Source organism: Dermacentor variabilis, chromosome 8 (assembly GCF_050947875.1).
Source record: "Dermacentor variabilis isolate Ectoservices chromosome 8, ASM5094787v1, whole genome shotgun sequence".
NCBI lineage: Eukaryota > Metazoa > Arthropoda > Arachnida > Ixodida > Ixodidae > Dermacentor > Dermacentor variabilis.
Window position 1 is genome coordinate 128,153,191 of NC_134575.1, and position 17,150 is coordinate 128,170,340.

General features: G+C 45.7%; 1 non-coding gene across 1 annotated transcript; it reads right to left on the reverse strand.

Annotated features, from left to right (window-relative positions):
* Positions 1–15,984: 15,984 nt before the first annotated feature.
* On the reverse strand, positions 15,985–16,057 carry TRNAL-CAA (transfer RNA leucine (anticodon CAA)). The gene has a single exon. It is a non-coding gene; the product is annotated as a tRNA-Leu (tRNA).
* Positions 16,058–17,150: the final 1,093 nt, after the last annotated feature.

The following is a 17,150-nucleotide window of genomic DNA, read 5'->3' on the forward strand; positions in this document are numbered from 1 at the left end:
AGGCAGCACTCATAATAGAAAGATGTGCTCCTTTATCCATGAGTGCCGTGACAAGATAGTCGTCAACGTCAAGACGGTTTCGGTTAGTAGGTAACGCGAGCAGAGGACTTGAGGGCAGGGTCGACAACGCAGCTTCACCTCCAGAAGCTGCAGTGCCTAGTTTTCCGGCTGGGTCCGGGAGGCGATAGGCGGCGAAGAAAAGCGGCGGGGTTGGGGCGAACGAGACTGGTGGCGTCGAGGTAAGGGCGAGCGGCTGTAGCGAAGGTTCGGAGCAGGGGCATCAGCGATAGTGGGTTCATGGCGGGTGGCATAGGGTACAGAAGGTCCAAAGGTGCGGGAATAAGTGGCGGCGTAAGTCCATGGAGGTGGTGGCCATCGGTTGCGGCAGTGACGGGCGACGTGGCCGGTGCGACAGCAGTGGAAGCAGATCGGTTTGTCATCAGGGGTACGCCATTCGCAGGGGTTGCGGTGAGATGTGGCTGAAAGAGAGTGCCGGGCATGAGGAGGGCCGCTAGAGAACTGGGGAACGCTGGGTTGAGCAGTTGAACACATAGAGTTTAGACCCATGTTCTCAAATTCCTGTCTGATGGCGGCCTGAATCATGTCATTGTGGTTGCTGGTGAATCGGGAGGCGTCGCTGAGAAAGCTGGCGAACAGGCGGCCTTGAGTTCGCGGCGAACATTACGGGTTATGTCGTCACAGGTGACGTCGTCACAGGTCTGACGCGGTCGAGCCTCACATGTCGACGTAGCAGCAGTGTTGTGATGTCGGGCAGAGGAGTGACGAGGTTGGCAGAGGAGTGAAGTATTGGGTAGCCGCGCAATGTGGTGTGAGATACGGCGGCTCTTAGCCTGTTGAAGGCGACGGCATTCTTCTTTAATGGCGTCGATAGTCGAAACGTTGCCGTAAACAAGGAAATTGAAAGCGTCGTCGGCGATGCCTTTTAGCACATGTGCCACTTTATCTGCTTCGGACATGTGATCGTCAGCTTTATGGCATAGAGCCCAGACGTCAAGGATGTAGGAAACATATGGCTCTTTAGATGACTGAATACGAGACGCAAGAGCCTTTCTCGCGGCAGCCTTGCGCCCAATGGGGTCGCCGAACAGTTCCCGTAGCTTTTCTTTGAAACTGTCCCAACTGGTTATTTCGTAATCATGCGTTTGGTGCCACACGCGTGGGGTAACGCCGAGATAGAAGATGACATTGGCGAGCATAATCGTTGGGTCCCACCTGTTATTAGCGCTGGCATGTTCATAGAGCTTGATCTAGTCGTCGATATCCTGTCCCTCCAGGCCAGAGAACACACCTCGGTCACGATGTGGGGCAACCATGACGATTGGAGCAGTCGGACAAGCCGAAGCCGTTGCAGAGACGGGCTCGTCACCGAAAGGCATGGTGACAGGCTCGGTGTGCCGACCACTTCGGAGTTCCGTGGTGAGGACGGTGTTCGCTTACCTCCCCTAGAAATGTTACGTGTGGGAAGACACAGGTGAAAGATTCAATTTACACGCTATTTACACTGGAGCCAGGCAGCCAGGCTGACACTCGCTCGTGCCAAGGGCACCGACCAACTTCTTCGTCATTCTCGCGGCGGCTCGTCTCTGTAGCATCGTTCAATGATATCGTAATAATAAATACTCGTAGAATAGTAAATTACACTTCACATTCAGCCAGTCAACCGTGGACGAGCAAGGGAAGCCTCAGCGTAAAAACTTGTCCTCACCCCGTGCCTCACACATACGTTTCCTTCTGCAAACATTGGCTTCAGTCTGCGGCTTCCCTTGTTCATCTCTGTTACTCAACTCAAGTGTTTATCTTCTGGCAACTTCTTTCCCTTGTTTGACTGCATAAACGAAGATGTTTTTTCCAGCGTGAAATCGTAAACTGCATTTTCCAAGAATCTATGGGTACGAATTGGCCTTACTGGATGTTTATTTAGGGTCATTCATTTTCACAGAATATTTGACGAAATCCAGACAATCCTTGAAATCCAATCTTACGTCGTCCCGATAAGAAGACTATGAAATTGCAGTAGATTCCTCACCTCCCGTGTAGGCTAGCAAACTGGACTCAGTTTGGTTATTCTCCCTGCCTTTCCTTCTTCCCTTCTCTCTCTCTTTCTCTCTCTGCAGTATATTCGGGCGTCTGATCACAATCTAAAACAAACTGGCTGCAGTGGAGGTTGACCTAGAGATGAATGGGATTCGGTAGCGACAAGCTCATTGATATTTTCTAATAAGGAACGTTTTTTCTAAACTCAAAGCACAGCACTTCCGACACAGTTGCGTTGCTCCAGGCGTAAGTGCAGTTTTGCAATTGTATAGAACAGATATTAGCAGTTAGTAAACAGGCGAACATGAGGGCAAATCGCACCAGCTATTTGCCGTCGTGCCTGCGCCACTGAATATTGGTAAGTGCTTGCAATATGCCGAAGCAGGGGATGCCTTTCGAAGGCACGTGATTAATTTCAAAGTAGGTGCTGTAATATAGACGCCAATTGTTTGATTGTGGCAACTTGCGGAATACAAGCTTATCTCTATGACAGACAAGTAATTTTTGGCGTCACAAATAAGAAGAGGCATGATTTTAATTTCTTACAAGCAAATATATTCCAAAATCAGCCTAGAGGGCATAAGGTTTTCAGTAGCAGTAAACCGAAAGGGAACCAAAAATATTATGTGGATCCCTCGCACTATGGGAATCGATGTACTCGAAGCTTTGTGTTGTTGGTGTCGATGGATGAGAGCCATTGATGGCGATCTATAAGGCGAATGTCTAGATTCCTGAGCGTTTACTTCTGTACAGCGTTTCTAGGTTCCTGAGCGTTGCCCACTGCCTGGAAGCGCGCAAAAATTCTGCCCATACATAAAGGTGGTCCAACTTCTGGCACTAGCAACTACCGACCAATATCACTCACGAGCACCTGTTCTAATATACTAGAACACATTGTATCAAAGCATCTGCCCACCTATTTAGATGAAAATAAATTAATTTTTCCAGATAAACATGGCTTTCGCGAAGGATTCTCCACCGTCACTCAACTTATTGAACTTGTTCATGACCTCTCTAGTACAATTAATGCCTGCTGCCAAACTGATATAATATTCTTAGACTTTGCAAAAGCCTTTGACAAGGTGTCCCACAAAAAGCTTTTACTTAAAATCAGTCCTACCTTCAAAAATTCTGCCCTTATGCTGTGGTTCACTTCCCACTTTGCACATACAGAACAATATTTTCAACTGGGACATCAGCAATCTAGTTTATCTCCCGCGGTATCTGGGGTACCTCAAGGTAGTGTCTTAGGGCCTCTTTTATTCCCAGTTTTTATAAATGATCTGCCAAATGACATCACAACTCAAATAAGAATGTTTGCCGACGACTGCATATTGTACAAGAGAATAGAGTTACCAGGTGATCAGGCCGACCTTAATCTTAACTTACAGAAAATTAAGAACTGCTGGGATCGTTGGCAAATGCAGCTTAACCCAACTAAGTCAGTTTGTATGTCCATCTCTAGAAAAAAGAATATTTAAAATTTCTCATACAGTATCAACGGTCATGAAATTGTTCGAGTTAAACAACACAAATACCTATGTCTCATATTTACACCCGACTTGCGTTGGAATCTTCACGTAAATGAGCTTTGTGCAAAACTTAACAAAGTAATATGAGGGCTGAGACGTAACCTGCACTGTGCCTCCCATGACATTAAAATTTTAGCTTACAATATTTTGCTAAGACCGATAATTGAGCAAGCAGTAATAGTATTTGATCCCTACACCCAAATTGGCTGTCTAAAACTGAAGAAGGTCCAGCGCCTTACTTCTAGGTTTATATTTAATAAATACCGCCATTTTCATTCTCCAACTGAATTATGTAAACTTCAGCAATTATGTAGACCTCTGCAAAAACGTACGGAGTTTGAAAGGCTTAAATTCCTGTTCTTAGTAATTCATACCATTTCAAAATAAGATCCGACAAGTACTTCCAAATCAAGACACAGGAAACATCACCGCACGGACACAGTATGTATATACCTCCTTCCGCAGTGCACAATGACTGCTTCGGGTAGTTTTTTTCCCAGGGTAATTCAGCAGTGGAACTCTTTGTCTGATTCAATTGTCCAAATAAAATCAGTTAATCCATTCTTGTAAGCAATACATTGCCTTATGTACACTTATGAGCCCTGATGTTCTTTAGTATTATTATGATATAGTAATCAAAATGTGCTCTGTAACTATAATGTGTTTCATATCAGCAGAGCTACTTCATTTTCTTTCTTCTTCTTTTTAGTGCGTTGTTCAATCGCACTCATGCACTCCTCTATTAATGTATGTTACATCCTCTCCTGTAATAGCCCTTCATGGGGAGACAATGTCAATAAATAAAATAAACAAATAGAGTAGTCGCATGATGTCAAAAGTTACCTTCCTTGCACCACCTGTGTTGGTCGACGTAGTACACAAAACACGGCGAGAGATGTTTGCTTAAGGCCCCTTGTCGTGCGGCATTCTTCATAGCCTACGAAATAGCATTGTCATTACCTCACAAATTACGTCGCATTTGTGGCAGAAGTGTTAAAATTTCAATGAGTTATGGGATTTGCGGGTGAAAACCACAATCGTATTATGCGACATGCCATAGCGGGTGACTCTAGTTATATTTGTCCACCAGGTATTCTTTAACGGGCACATAAATCTAGATAAACATGCAAACAGGTACATACATTAATAAGCAGACGGAGACACAGACGGACATCCGTGCAGGCCTCAACAACCAAGTAAACCGTAAAAATACACCACGTCAAGATGTTTCGCCCCGGAGGTCTGCCCGAACCGAACAGAAATCACTACCATACACTACGGATAGCATTCAGTAGAGATACCAGCAGTCATAGAGGCATTGCTTAATCAACGAGTACAGACGGCGTACTTGAATATCTACAAAGATTTCACAGCTACCTTGGTTCTCCACAAGAAGAGCAGAAAATTGCGCATGAAGAAAGGGGTCAGGAAAGCAAACAATCTGAACAATGGCATTCACGGCATGCTTTGGAGTATTCATGCTACTAGACTGGGAAGGAGTAGGTGTTAACCTTCGCTTTGCAGATGACACTGTCCTGTTCAGCAAAATTGTGAATGAATTACGACAAATGATTGAGGACCTTACCTGAGAACGTGTAAGAGTGGGTTTGAAGATTAATACGCCGAACACAAACATAATCGCCGATAACCCGGCAAGGCCGCAAGAATTCAGGATCAATAGTAAACCTCTAGAATCTGCAAAGGAGTATGTTTATCTAGCTCAATTACTCACATGAGAGGTAAATTTACGGAAGAATAAAAATGGGCGGGAGTGCAGCAGGCGGAAGCAGGCATTACCAATTCCTGATTGGTAGGTTATCACTGTCATTGTAATGAAAATTGTACAATCATTGCGTTCTACCGGTGCGAACACATGGCGCCGAAACTTGGAGGTTAACGAAGAAGCTCAAGAACAACTTAAAGGCCACACAAAGAGTGATTGAAAGAAAATTGATAGCCGTAACTCAGGAGACAGGAAGAAGAGGGTGTGTATCAGAGAGCAAACGGGAATAGCCTGTATATTGTCGCGTGGTGGTGACGTCAAAGAACACAGTAGCAATACTGTGAAAGGCAAAACTAGCTTTTATTAGGCGAACCTGTGCCCACTAAACCGGCTACACTTAAAGCACAACAAGAGCGGCGAACACAGTCGGCGATCGTCGAAAATCTGATCAACGGGTCAAGCGCGTCGGCTTTTATACATCAAGCGTCGAATCTTCCAGACTAATCGTTGGGACCTACGTTCCTTCCACAAAGTTCTAGACCATTCGCATCACACGATGAAATCAGATTACATAAGGTTCGGCGACAACAGACAGTGAATAGAAGCATCGATAACTTTCCAGAAACTTCGGATACATGCAGGCGCGTCCCGCGCTGTGCGATAACATTTGTTAGGCGGAGAAACGTGGTCCCCCGATAAGGATAAGTACACGTGTGAATATAGTTTACAAGAATAAAAAAAAATGGAGGTGGGCATGATATGTAATGCGTAGGTTACATGACCGGTCGGCTTTTACAGTTACGAATGGGTGCCAAGCGAAGGGGAGCGCGGTCGAGGACTGCTGGAAACTAGTTGGAATAATGAAATTAGTAAATTTGCAGATGCAAATACGAATTAGCAACGCGAAACAGCGGTAATTGAAGGTCAGAAAGAGAGGCCATCACCCTGGTGTAGGGGACATAAAATTAAGCTGCTGATGATGATAATGAGGCACCGTGTCCCACATTCTCGTATCTAGAGAATGTATTCTTCTGAAAAATCGGTCAGCGTTAATTGGAACACAGTCATCGGCGCAGTGTTCTGATGTTGACCGTCATTCAGATGTCACAATTGAAGCCGCATCTGTTGTACATGAACAAATTGGACTGACACTGATGGTGCTAGTGTAGGTGTAGCGCTTTGGGAGATGTCAGATCATATCCTGATGTACTTTAAAAACAACTTTGAATTGAAACTGTTTACAGCGAAACATACTCAGCCCTAAATTTTGCAGCTAATCTACGTGCATCACCCATTTTCGTTTTAAAAAGAGCCAACATGTATTTCTGTTGCTCCTCCTAATGGCAACAGGAATATGCAAAATTCCGTAAGCAGGATTTCCCATACACCTAGTTTCACTTAACCAAGATGACTTTACATCGGGTTAGAAACGTACTTAGTGTGTCAAATAGCGGATTGCTGACATGGTCTGTTGCCTTCCCTCCCTCGCATCATCCAAGCTTTGAAAGCACATATATCAGGCTTAACAGTGCTATTAGCTGGAACGTGGTCATCTTGGTTATAATAAGTGAACTGGGGGGTAAGCTTGCTTACGGAATTTCCCATATATCCTATTCTCAGTAAAAGATTGGAAAAACTTAGAGGTTTCAGCATTGCCAGCTCTAAGTCTGGCTCAATTTTTATATCTCGGTGGTTAGTTTTGCGAATATAGCAAAATATTCAGTCCCTATCTGCTCTGCGAAGAAGGATGGCCAACGAAGCTCTGTATGTGGGCCCCTTAATGGCGAAATGCACCACCGCCGCGGGTCGGCCCAGCATTGCACTATCCTCGAGATCAACCCACGTGGGAGGAGTGCTTAACCCCTGCGTCATATCCGCCGCCGGTTGGCTCGGCATTGCAGTATCCATGGGACCGGCCCACATATGGGGAGTTCTTCAAGCCTGCGTCACTTCCGTCGTGGCTTGGCCTGGTATCGCACTTATTCACAATCAGCCCACGTAGGGGAGTGCTTAACGCATGTTTCACCTCCGCCCAAGGTCGGCCCGGGATCGGCTTACGCAGGAGGAGTGCTTAACGCCTGCGTCATCTTCCCGCCAGTCGGACGAGGGTTGCATTATTTTCAGGATCGTGCCAAAAATTAGGTGTGGTTAGCACACCTACTTCACCTCCACCCTGGGTCGGCCCAGCATTGCAATATCCTCGGGATCGGCCCACGTACGCGGAGTGCTTAACGCTTGCGTCACCTCCGCCGCGGGTCGGCCCGGCATTCCACTATCTTGGGGACGGCCCGGACCATGTATGCGGAGTTCTTAAACTCTGCGTGTCACTTCCGCCGCGGCTCGGGCTGGTATTGCACTACTTCGCAATCAGCCCACGTAGGGGAAGGCTGAATGCCTGCGTCAGCTCCGCCGTGGGTCAGCCCGGCATTGCGCTATCCTCGGAATCGACCCATGTATGGGGAACGCTTAACGCCTGCTTCACCTTCACCGCCAGTCGGGCGAGGATTGCACTATCTTCGGGATTGGCCCGCGTATTAGGTGTGCTTAGCGCCTGCCTCAACTACGCCGCATGTCGGCCCGGCACTGCATTATCTTCCGGATCGGCCCACATATGGGAACTGCTTAACGCCTGAGTCACCTCCGCCGTGGTTCGGCCCGCCATAGCGCTATCGTCGGGATCGGCCCGTGTATGGGGAGTTTTTTGTCTACACGGGGACACGATCCTGAGGGAACTAGCCCTTAACAGCTTCACTGTAAAATCTGCAAAAGGGTTAAATACTCAGTGGAAGTCTGACAACTATTTATTTACAGATTTTCTTAATTTGGTGAAACAATAAAAGATACATCGAGAGGAGGGCGCAATGACTGTTGTTATGCAGAAAGAGACCAATAAATTATTGTGGGAGCTAATGTTTGTGCGTAACATTCACTGGCTTTTGTTTACTCGAACTGATTTATGTATATTTGAAAATAGCCATGAGCTGGTTCTTCCCCTGTCCTCTTGAATGGATAATTATAAATCACACAAGTGGTGTAGAAACCGTAAATGTATTCAAACATACCTCACAATTTTCTTCTGCTAGACTGCCCCTTACCATTCCACCTTTGACAGACGTGCAATATTGCCTGTATAGTAACATTGCGTCGACGTATCCCGCTGCCTTCGCGCGAACAGTGGTTTGCATTTGGCTCAGCTTATCAATAATGCAGGGAAAATATGTTTATGAAATTGCGGTTGTTATAGTGCACAAAAATAAACATTGCATAATATTACACCTTGCCCAGAGTTAAAGACAAACACGGTCGTTCGCAATGAGGTTACGTGTATAAGATTTCAATATCGGCTAGGCTAAAACTGAATTTGAGTAGATCCTAAAAATATTAGTTATCTTTCACATCTCAAATAGAACATTGAATTGGTTTGGTGTCGATTGGATTCCATGAATGAATCAACAAACAGGGTTTAGAGCCACCGTGGATCCCTAGTGGCTATGGTGTTGAGCTGGTAAGCACGAGGTCGCGGGATCGAATCCCGGCCACGGCGTCCGCATTTCGATGGGGGCGAAATGCGAAAACACCCGATTTAGGTGCATATTACAGAACCGCAGGTCTTCGAAATTTCCGGAGTCCCCACTACGGTGGGCCTCATATTCCAAAGTGGTTTTGGCACGTAAAACTCCTTAATTTAATTTAAACATGGTTTAGTTCGTGGGCAACGGTAAACTTTTCAAACTTCTTGTGGGGCCGTACGACCGACGTCAGCGAAACAAGAAATAACGGAATGGAAAGCTGTCCCTGCGAGCTGAACTTCACTTCAAACCATGTCCCGCCGTCGTTGTCACTTTTCTTGTTAGAAAGCAGCCGCCCGTTCGCTGCAAATGATTTCTCATCGTTTGAGCGTTTGGTCGTGACATAGCGAACACAATTATCATTCATTCCGGGCTTTTCAGACGCTTCCCGAAATGCAACCACAGTTTTCTTTTATTGGGGTATCAATTATACGGATACTTCTGTTCTGGCGCATTTTTGTAGCCGTTGTCGCCGTGATGTCCAAGACCCTTAGCATGGTCGCCGCGCGCGCCGTATGCCTTATGTGTCAGTGAAAGCACGCGAGGAAGCGGGTGATCGCGGCCCATTTTGTCGTGCGCGATGGGAGAAAGGGGAGAGCAAACGCGGCGTCTTCCATCGCGCGAAATTACGTGCTGGGGTGGGAGGGCCGGAGGTGCGGCGGCGTCGTGCTCCGTCAGTAACTGCGCATTTCGCGACCGGGTGCAAGGAAGGCTCACGACCGTGAGTTAATCTCGCGCGCACGAAAGGGAGGAACGCGGGGAGGCAGCTAAGAAGGGAGGGTGGGCGGCTTTCACTCCGCTAGCAACTGTGTGCATTACACGACCGCGCGGGTTCGTGCGCGTCGTTTGTTGAAAGCCATCTGGAGACGGCTCACGCCTCTGCGCGTGCTGGGTGCCGATCAGTTTGGGTTGAGGCGATAGAAAGCACGAAGGTCATCACTTCTCTCACTGCTGCAGCCGCGCTTGCTCATGCCAGCGTTTTGACCCCGAGTGCCCGCGGTCGTCGCGTGTGATGTGCACATGTTTGCCTGTGCCCGCTGGCACCATGTTGTTTAGTTCAGTTGTCAGGCGACTGTTTCCATGGTAAAAGGGCCGATAATTTACTATGCTTACATCGTACAGCTGTCCACTAGTTACCTCTCGCAATCGATGCTTCGGCTTTCGGGCGAAACTGCGACTTTTGTTAAAATTTTGTGAAGCCAACATGCCAAGGAAATCATCGGAAGGCTTCCGCGGCAGCTTTTCTTCGGCCGACAAGCCTCTCGCATTTGCTGGTATGAACAGGGGTATGACTTAGAGTTCAGAAATATACTTCGTTGTGTACGGCGTGTTGTGAATGGGAAAGCATTATTGGCATCATTTTGCAAAAGAGTTGCGGCGGCCTGGCTAAAACATTATACCAAAAATGGTCGACGGTACAAAGAGCCAAAAAGCACGCCTAGAAAGGCTTGCACTGACATTAAATTTCTCATTGTCTTACACAACTCGGCATCATGTCAGTATAAATGGAAAAGATTACGCACCACTTTTGATGGTGTGCTGGTCACCGTGGTCATCACCTTTTCTCACGCGCTAACAATGCCCCAATACAAAATGGCACCGCTGCGCTCCTCGTATTCATCTTTTAGTCGATTCCCCATAGCGTGTAGGAGTCGCATACGAGACAGGAATCAAAAACAACAACACTCTCGACGCCAAAACATGAGTGCTTAAAATCAGTGGTACCACTGCCGTCACATCTTAATAGGAACGCCGTGCAAACTTAGCACGTGCACGATGACATGCGGACGAATACCTGAACGAAAACATTTCTCCAATGCAGTGTAAGCAGTGTTAAGTGTCTTTGCCGATTTTTCTTGCCTATCGGTTTGGCTAAAGTGCTTCCAAATAATTTACAATCGATTTTTCTATCCGTCCTCATCGGCTGCCGTAAAAACTGCAATTCGAGAAAAGATGTGCTAAAGTATTAAGGTGAACACATGAACAAGTTGATTTTACACCTTCAGGTATAAGGAACGGCACAATAATAATTTAAAGTGTCCTCGTCCATTAGCATGCCATAGCAGAAGCTGTTCAAAATAGTACGTCAAATTCACTAGTGCCGGTCTAGGCGCACCTTTGGGTAGAATGTATACATTGCGTGCAGTTGCGAAAATACTGTCACGGTGGCGTTATCCATGCGCGAGTAAAGGGACCGCTTTTCATGAGAATCGTGAAGCTATACATGCAGAATTTTACTTTGCTCCTTATTGTCTGCCTTGTTGCCATTCCACCTTTACAATATAGCCGAATTGTAGACTAGCAGATATTGAAAAGATGAAAAGCAGCCCGCATACTCAAAGGCATGGCGCACAGCTCCTCGCACCTATTTGTAGTCAAGAATTGTGTGGTTGTCAAGCACATCATTCATGAATATTGGTCTTCCGTGGAAAGTGAGAGTCGGTACATAAGAAAATCTGTTCGCATCAAAGATCGGTGTTTTCAACTCAGCAGTCGAAGAGTGGCACCATGGAGTGCATTATATCTCGTGGGATAGACTAAGCAATTCAAACTTTAGCCCAGAGTCACCCTGTAACGACTCATGATCAGGCATCTCGATTATACGTGCCGTTGCCCGACATTTTCTGGGCGCTTGTGTCTGTCACATGACCACATAAGCCCTTGCTCAATGCCTGCCGACAATCTCACCTTATTTCACACGATTCCACTTTAGGCGAACTGTTTCTACAGCCTACTTATTGGTTAGAAATTAGGCCACCCTGTCAACGTTACTGGTTTTTCTCTTTACCCTGACAAAGTCGTAATGTCCTCAGATTTCCAGCGGTTTCATAATTTCCATGATACCTGCATGTTTTCCTTTTTTTTTTGGCATCTGTTCATATTTTGGGTGATTTTTGATATACGTTACGAGAGCACGCAGAGCACGCGCCCGGACTGTGTTGTTTAAAAAGTCAATTTCGTTTTATGAGCGTTTCTGCAAGCTTGTGCACACTTGATTTTAGTAGCGTCCTGAATGCATTATCGCTTCTAGGCCATTTTCACGGCTACGTCACCGCGCAAATCTCCAATGATGCAACAGTTATGGTATTAGACCCATCAGAAGCCAGCTTTAGCGTCGACAGGGCAGGCGCTTTTTTTCCGCTTCAAATGAAACTATTCCAATTATGAGCGCGATTGTTAATCATATACATCTTCTGTTCAAACAAAAAAATGTCTTAATTTGTTCGCAAACACTAACGTCACATCACGCGTCATCGCGTTATTTGCAGGATTTCGTCACTACTAAACTCAAATGACCGACTGGGCCACTCGGCTTTGTGCCTTCAAAAGTAACCCTGCCCTGTTGCCAATAGACCAGTGGTCTATGAAGTTTGCTGCAGGGCTACAAGACTACGTTTTTTTAGCCTGTTCATTCTTTGCATCCTCCGGAACTATACTACGAAGGTGCATGTTTTTGAAAACACTGTACTAATAAGTGAACTTTTTGGGGGATTCTATTAGTGTTTAATAATGTAGTCTTTCTATCATTGTCACATGCAATGTACATAAGGTACTAGGGCAACCTCAAGTGAAGTGCTTTACCGTTTTACGTGAACACGCCTGCATCGTGATACTAGTAAAACAACCCTAACTCATTTATGCGAAGCACTGAATTAGTTTAATTCATTTGTCGTTGTACGGTCGGCTCCTCGAAGTTACCCATCGCGATTTCGATTGGTCGAAGTGCAGCCGGGCTCCTCATCGGTGCTTTCCACTGCACGCGTGCCAGCGAGTGGCGCGAGTTCACTTCGGCCGTTCATAGGCGAAGCTCCAAGGACTATTCGGTCGTTTTCCAGCTACCTAGTTTGCATACCTGTTCCTGCATACCTAGTTTTCCAGTAACTAGATATGCAGCTGCAGCTGCATACCTAGTTACGCACGCTGGCGTGACAGACGATTGTTGAAAAGCTGCCTAGTCGCACATTACTGCTGAAACAAGTTTGCTCAAAGAGGTTCATTGACGAGCAGCAGCACGTACCCAGCAAATCGGCGTCAAAGAAATTTATTTTATTGAAATGAAAGCAAAAGAAAGAGAGCCGTCACCCTATACTGGTGACGGCTACTCATTTTCGCTTAGCAGAAAGCAAAATATAATAATGACACATTTAGTAAGAAATGTAAAAGAAACAGCGCCCTAGGGCAAAAAATACAGAACACACAGCCCTTTACACACATGAACATATAGATATAAACGGCGTAGGCAAGCCGCAGCGCACTGAGTTCGTGAACAAAGTCACAAACACACATAAATGGCCGAGACGCAGTCTGCGATGACCAGTGAAACAGATCAGGAACACATAATGATAAAATAATACATTCACTTAGATATGACCGTCAAAAGGGAGCTTCCGTACGGAGTATAACAAAATATGGGACGCAATATACAATCGCTATTAATTACAAATAATCGAAGAAAGTAGTAGTTACTTTGTCTACAATCCAGTAGGGCATCTAGAACTTGTTCGGGAAAATGTTCGAGTGCATTCTGTGCATATCCTTGTGTCATTTTCGATTGTCATATGCCCAGCAATATTGCAAGGGAAAAAGGTCGGTAATAATCATGGGAGTGTAGCTCTCACTCTAGCTGCCGTCTACACGTCGCGTGTTCGGGACATTCGGGTAGATAGCCAATATCCTCATACTTGTTGCCACAAGACTAAACTTGGGATGGAGATCGTTTTATACTGTATAGCAAATGTTTTGTGTCTGCTATGCTAAGACGCAGTCGATAAATTAGTGTCTAAGTACATTTGGAAAGTTGTAAATCCAGGTCACACTTAAGCTGAAATCCATCTCGTAAAGAATTGATTCCTTGGGGTGTTCACTAAGCGAGCTTGCCATGCACAATTTCTTATTTAGTACATTTAATCTGCCTTTCGTTTCCATTAATTATAAAGGAATAAGTAGAATTACTGCCTCTCTATGGGTCCATTTTTCCAACTAGTCCACCAGTTTGTTGCATGCTATACCAGTATTTCCCGGAACACGCTGTATTATCACTTTGCGTTTTCTTTCCGTATGCTGAGTTAAACGGTTGAATATCTCTTACGTTATGTGCGGTGATATGCATCGTGGTCGATGAAATGAAGAAGCGGACGACGACGATGACGTGACAAGATGAGCGGATACGGTGCATCGACGCCATGGGCTCGTGCCCAGGGCAGAGAAGAAAAAGAAGAAGGCGAATGGGCGCCTGGCAGAGTTAGTAGTGAGACGGTGTGCCTTGAAGACCTGGCGGGACCGAAAAGATGGTGTGCAGAACGCGGGAGTAGCGGGTGGCTATGTACAAGCTCCTCCCTAGTCACACACACGCATCATTACGATTGGTGAACTTCTAAAGGGCGTCCAACGCGGGTAAAGCCAGCGACTCTACCACCATGCCCAAGCTCCGGCTGCCGAATGCTAAAAGGGCGTCCGGCCTTTCCCTCCTCCACATGCAAGCCTGTCTAACTAATGTCGTTCGTAAGATCGTAAGACTAGTGGTCGGGACGCAGGACGTTCACTGCTCGTGCTTAATCAGGGCTGCACTAGTGTCGAACCTCGTTGCCAGCATCTCCCCAAGCCCTACAAAGTGTCTACCATGCGTGCCATGACTCCGTGCCATTTTTTTTCATTGCTCGTTATAGTGACTTTTCAACCTTTTTATTACCTGTAGCTTGCTTTCTTTGCCCTGCATTCAGCAGTAATGGACAGTATAAAAAATTCATATATCCTAGATACTATCTTAGATGCTATTTCCGTATCACGAATCTGCATCATGATACGTGTAGCAAGGCGTGTATCACTACATGTGTTTCCGATACATGAAATATCGTGCGAAAATATAAACGCTGGCCGAACTCCGCTTTTCAGGCTGGTACTGCCGCCAGTAAGCGCCTTGAAACAAGCTAAAGGCAGGAACATTATTTTATCTTTCCGCGGAGCCCTCCAGCGTTGGCAGGTTATGAGGTCTGCACGTCCCTATTGGTGCATCAAAGTCACTTGGTGGCGTTCGCGCAGCCTCGACAAAAATAAGCGCGCGAACGTCTGCCCGCCATCCTTTCTTGATTTTTCGCTTTTACCGAAAAGGCAAAACTCCACAAGGGTGTTTGCGCCATCGTGCAGAGGTGTCATATTGACGTTCTTATAATTAGATGGCGACGCTCCAGCTGGTCGGGACGCAGAGCAGAGGCTGACATCAATAACACAAGCCACAAGCAAAAACCGCTGACCGTGCTGCGTATACAGAGCTTTCATGTCAAGCAGTCAGAACAACCACAATAAATTGTTTCGGAGTGAAATTATTGTACATTGAATAAGAAAGACAAAACAATGTGAGATATTAACAGACAATTCATTGAAATGAAACAAGGTTGGTCGAAGTCAAGATATTTCCAAGCGAACATTTTTGTGCATACGAGTTTGCTACAACGTTATATAGATCTATGCTATGAAATTTGCGAATGTATCGAATATTCTTAAGATACAAGTGGAAAGTAACATCATAAGAAACCAACAAAGACTGTCACGAAGGACAACATACGGGAAATTACTTGTGCCTAAAAAATGAAATAAAGAAACGATAAATTAATGGAAATTAAAGTGGATGAAAAAACAACTTGCCGCAGGTGGGAACCGAACCCACAACCTTCGCATTTCGCCTGCAATGGTCTATCAATTGAGCTACACTGGCGCCGTTTCCCTATCGACTTTCTTGGGTATTTATGTGTCCCAGTAGATCCCTGGGAGTGTTAGCCAGCGCCACCACTCACAAACCTTGGCGGCGGACGTGGAACGTATTTTTTTGCCGCAGGCGTCACGAGAACGTGATCTTCATGGGTGAAGGCAACTGGTCAATAAACCTACACATGCTACCTGAAAGTATTAATGTTGGCGGATTCGAGACTCTCGTTATGTAATAAATGAGAAGAAAGGGGGTTAACCGAGGGGCCCGATTTTTATTAGATATCTTAAGAAGCCAACAAACACTGACGCCATGGACATCATAGGGGAAATTACTTGTGTTTAATAAATGAAATAAAGAAACGATAAATTAGTGGAAAATAAAGTGAATGAAAAAACAACTTGCCGCAGGTGGGAACCGAACCCACAACCTTCGCATTTTGCGTGCGATGCTCTACCAATTGAGCTACAGTGGCGCCGTTTATCCATCCATTTTCTTGGGTATTTATGTGCCCTAGGTTGTGGCTGTGGTTGTGGGTTCGGTTCCCACCTGCGGCAAGTTGTTTTCTCATCCACTTTAATTTCTATTTCTTATCGTTTCTTTATTTCATTTATAAGCACAAGTAATTTCCCCTATGTTGTCCTTGGTGTCAGTGTTTGTTGGCTTCTTATGATATGACTAATAAAAATCGGGCCCCTCGGTTAATCCCCTTTCTTCTCATTTAATACATAACGAGGGTCTCGAATCCGCCAACATTGATGCCTTCAGGTAGCATGTGTGGGTTTATTGACCAGTTGCCTTCAGCCATGAAGATCACGTTCTCGTGACGCCTGCGGCAAAAAGGACGTTCCACGTCCACCGCCAAGGTTTGTGAGTGGTGGCGCAGGCTAACACTCCCAGGGTTCTACTAGGGCACATAAATACCCAATAAACTGGATGGGGAAACAGCGCCGCTGTAGCTCAATTGGTAGAGCATCGCACGCGAAATGCGAAGGTTGTGGGTTCGGTTCCCATCTGCGGCAAGTAGTTTTTTCATCCACTTTCATTTCCTTAATTCACCGTTTCTTTGTTTCATTTATTAAGCACAAGTAATTTCCCTTATGTTGTCGTTGGTGTCAGTGTTTGTTGGCTTCTTATGATATGACTAATAAAAATCGGGCCCCTCGGTTAACCCCCTTTCTTCTCATTTAAGTGGAAAGTAACGTATCGCGTACAATAAATACGGCAGTACCACATATCTGTACCTGAAATACCTGTTGCCCGAGTATCTTGTATCGTATCATGATGCAATTACAAAGTCTGTTTGCCCAGCCCTGGTATTCAGGTATCGTGTGAATATAATTTTTCGTTTGCCGTGAGTCTCTACAAATGGCATCGTCTTTTATATTTATTTTCAAGTGCTTTCTTTTACAAAGCAATAAAAAACATCAACCGCATCACTTCGTGACAGAATACTACACCGAGCAAACTTTCTGTCACATACTGGCTCAGAAGCGCGACGAGCTATGAAGAGCTATGGCGTTAACCAGAAGAGAAGCCGGGTCGTCAGGCACATCGCAGACAAAGTT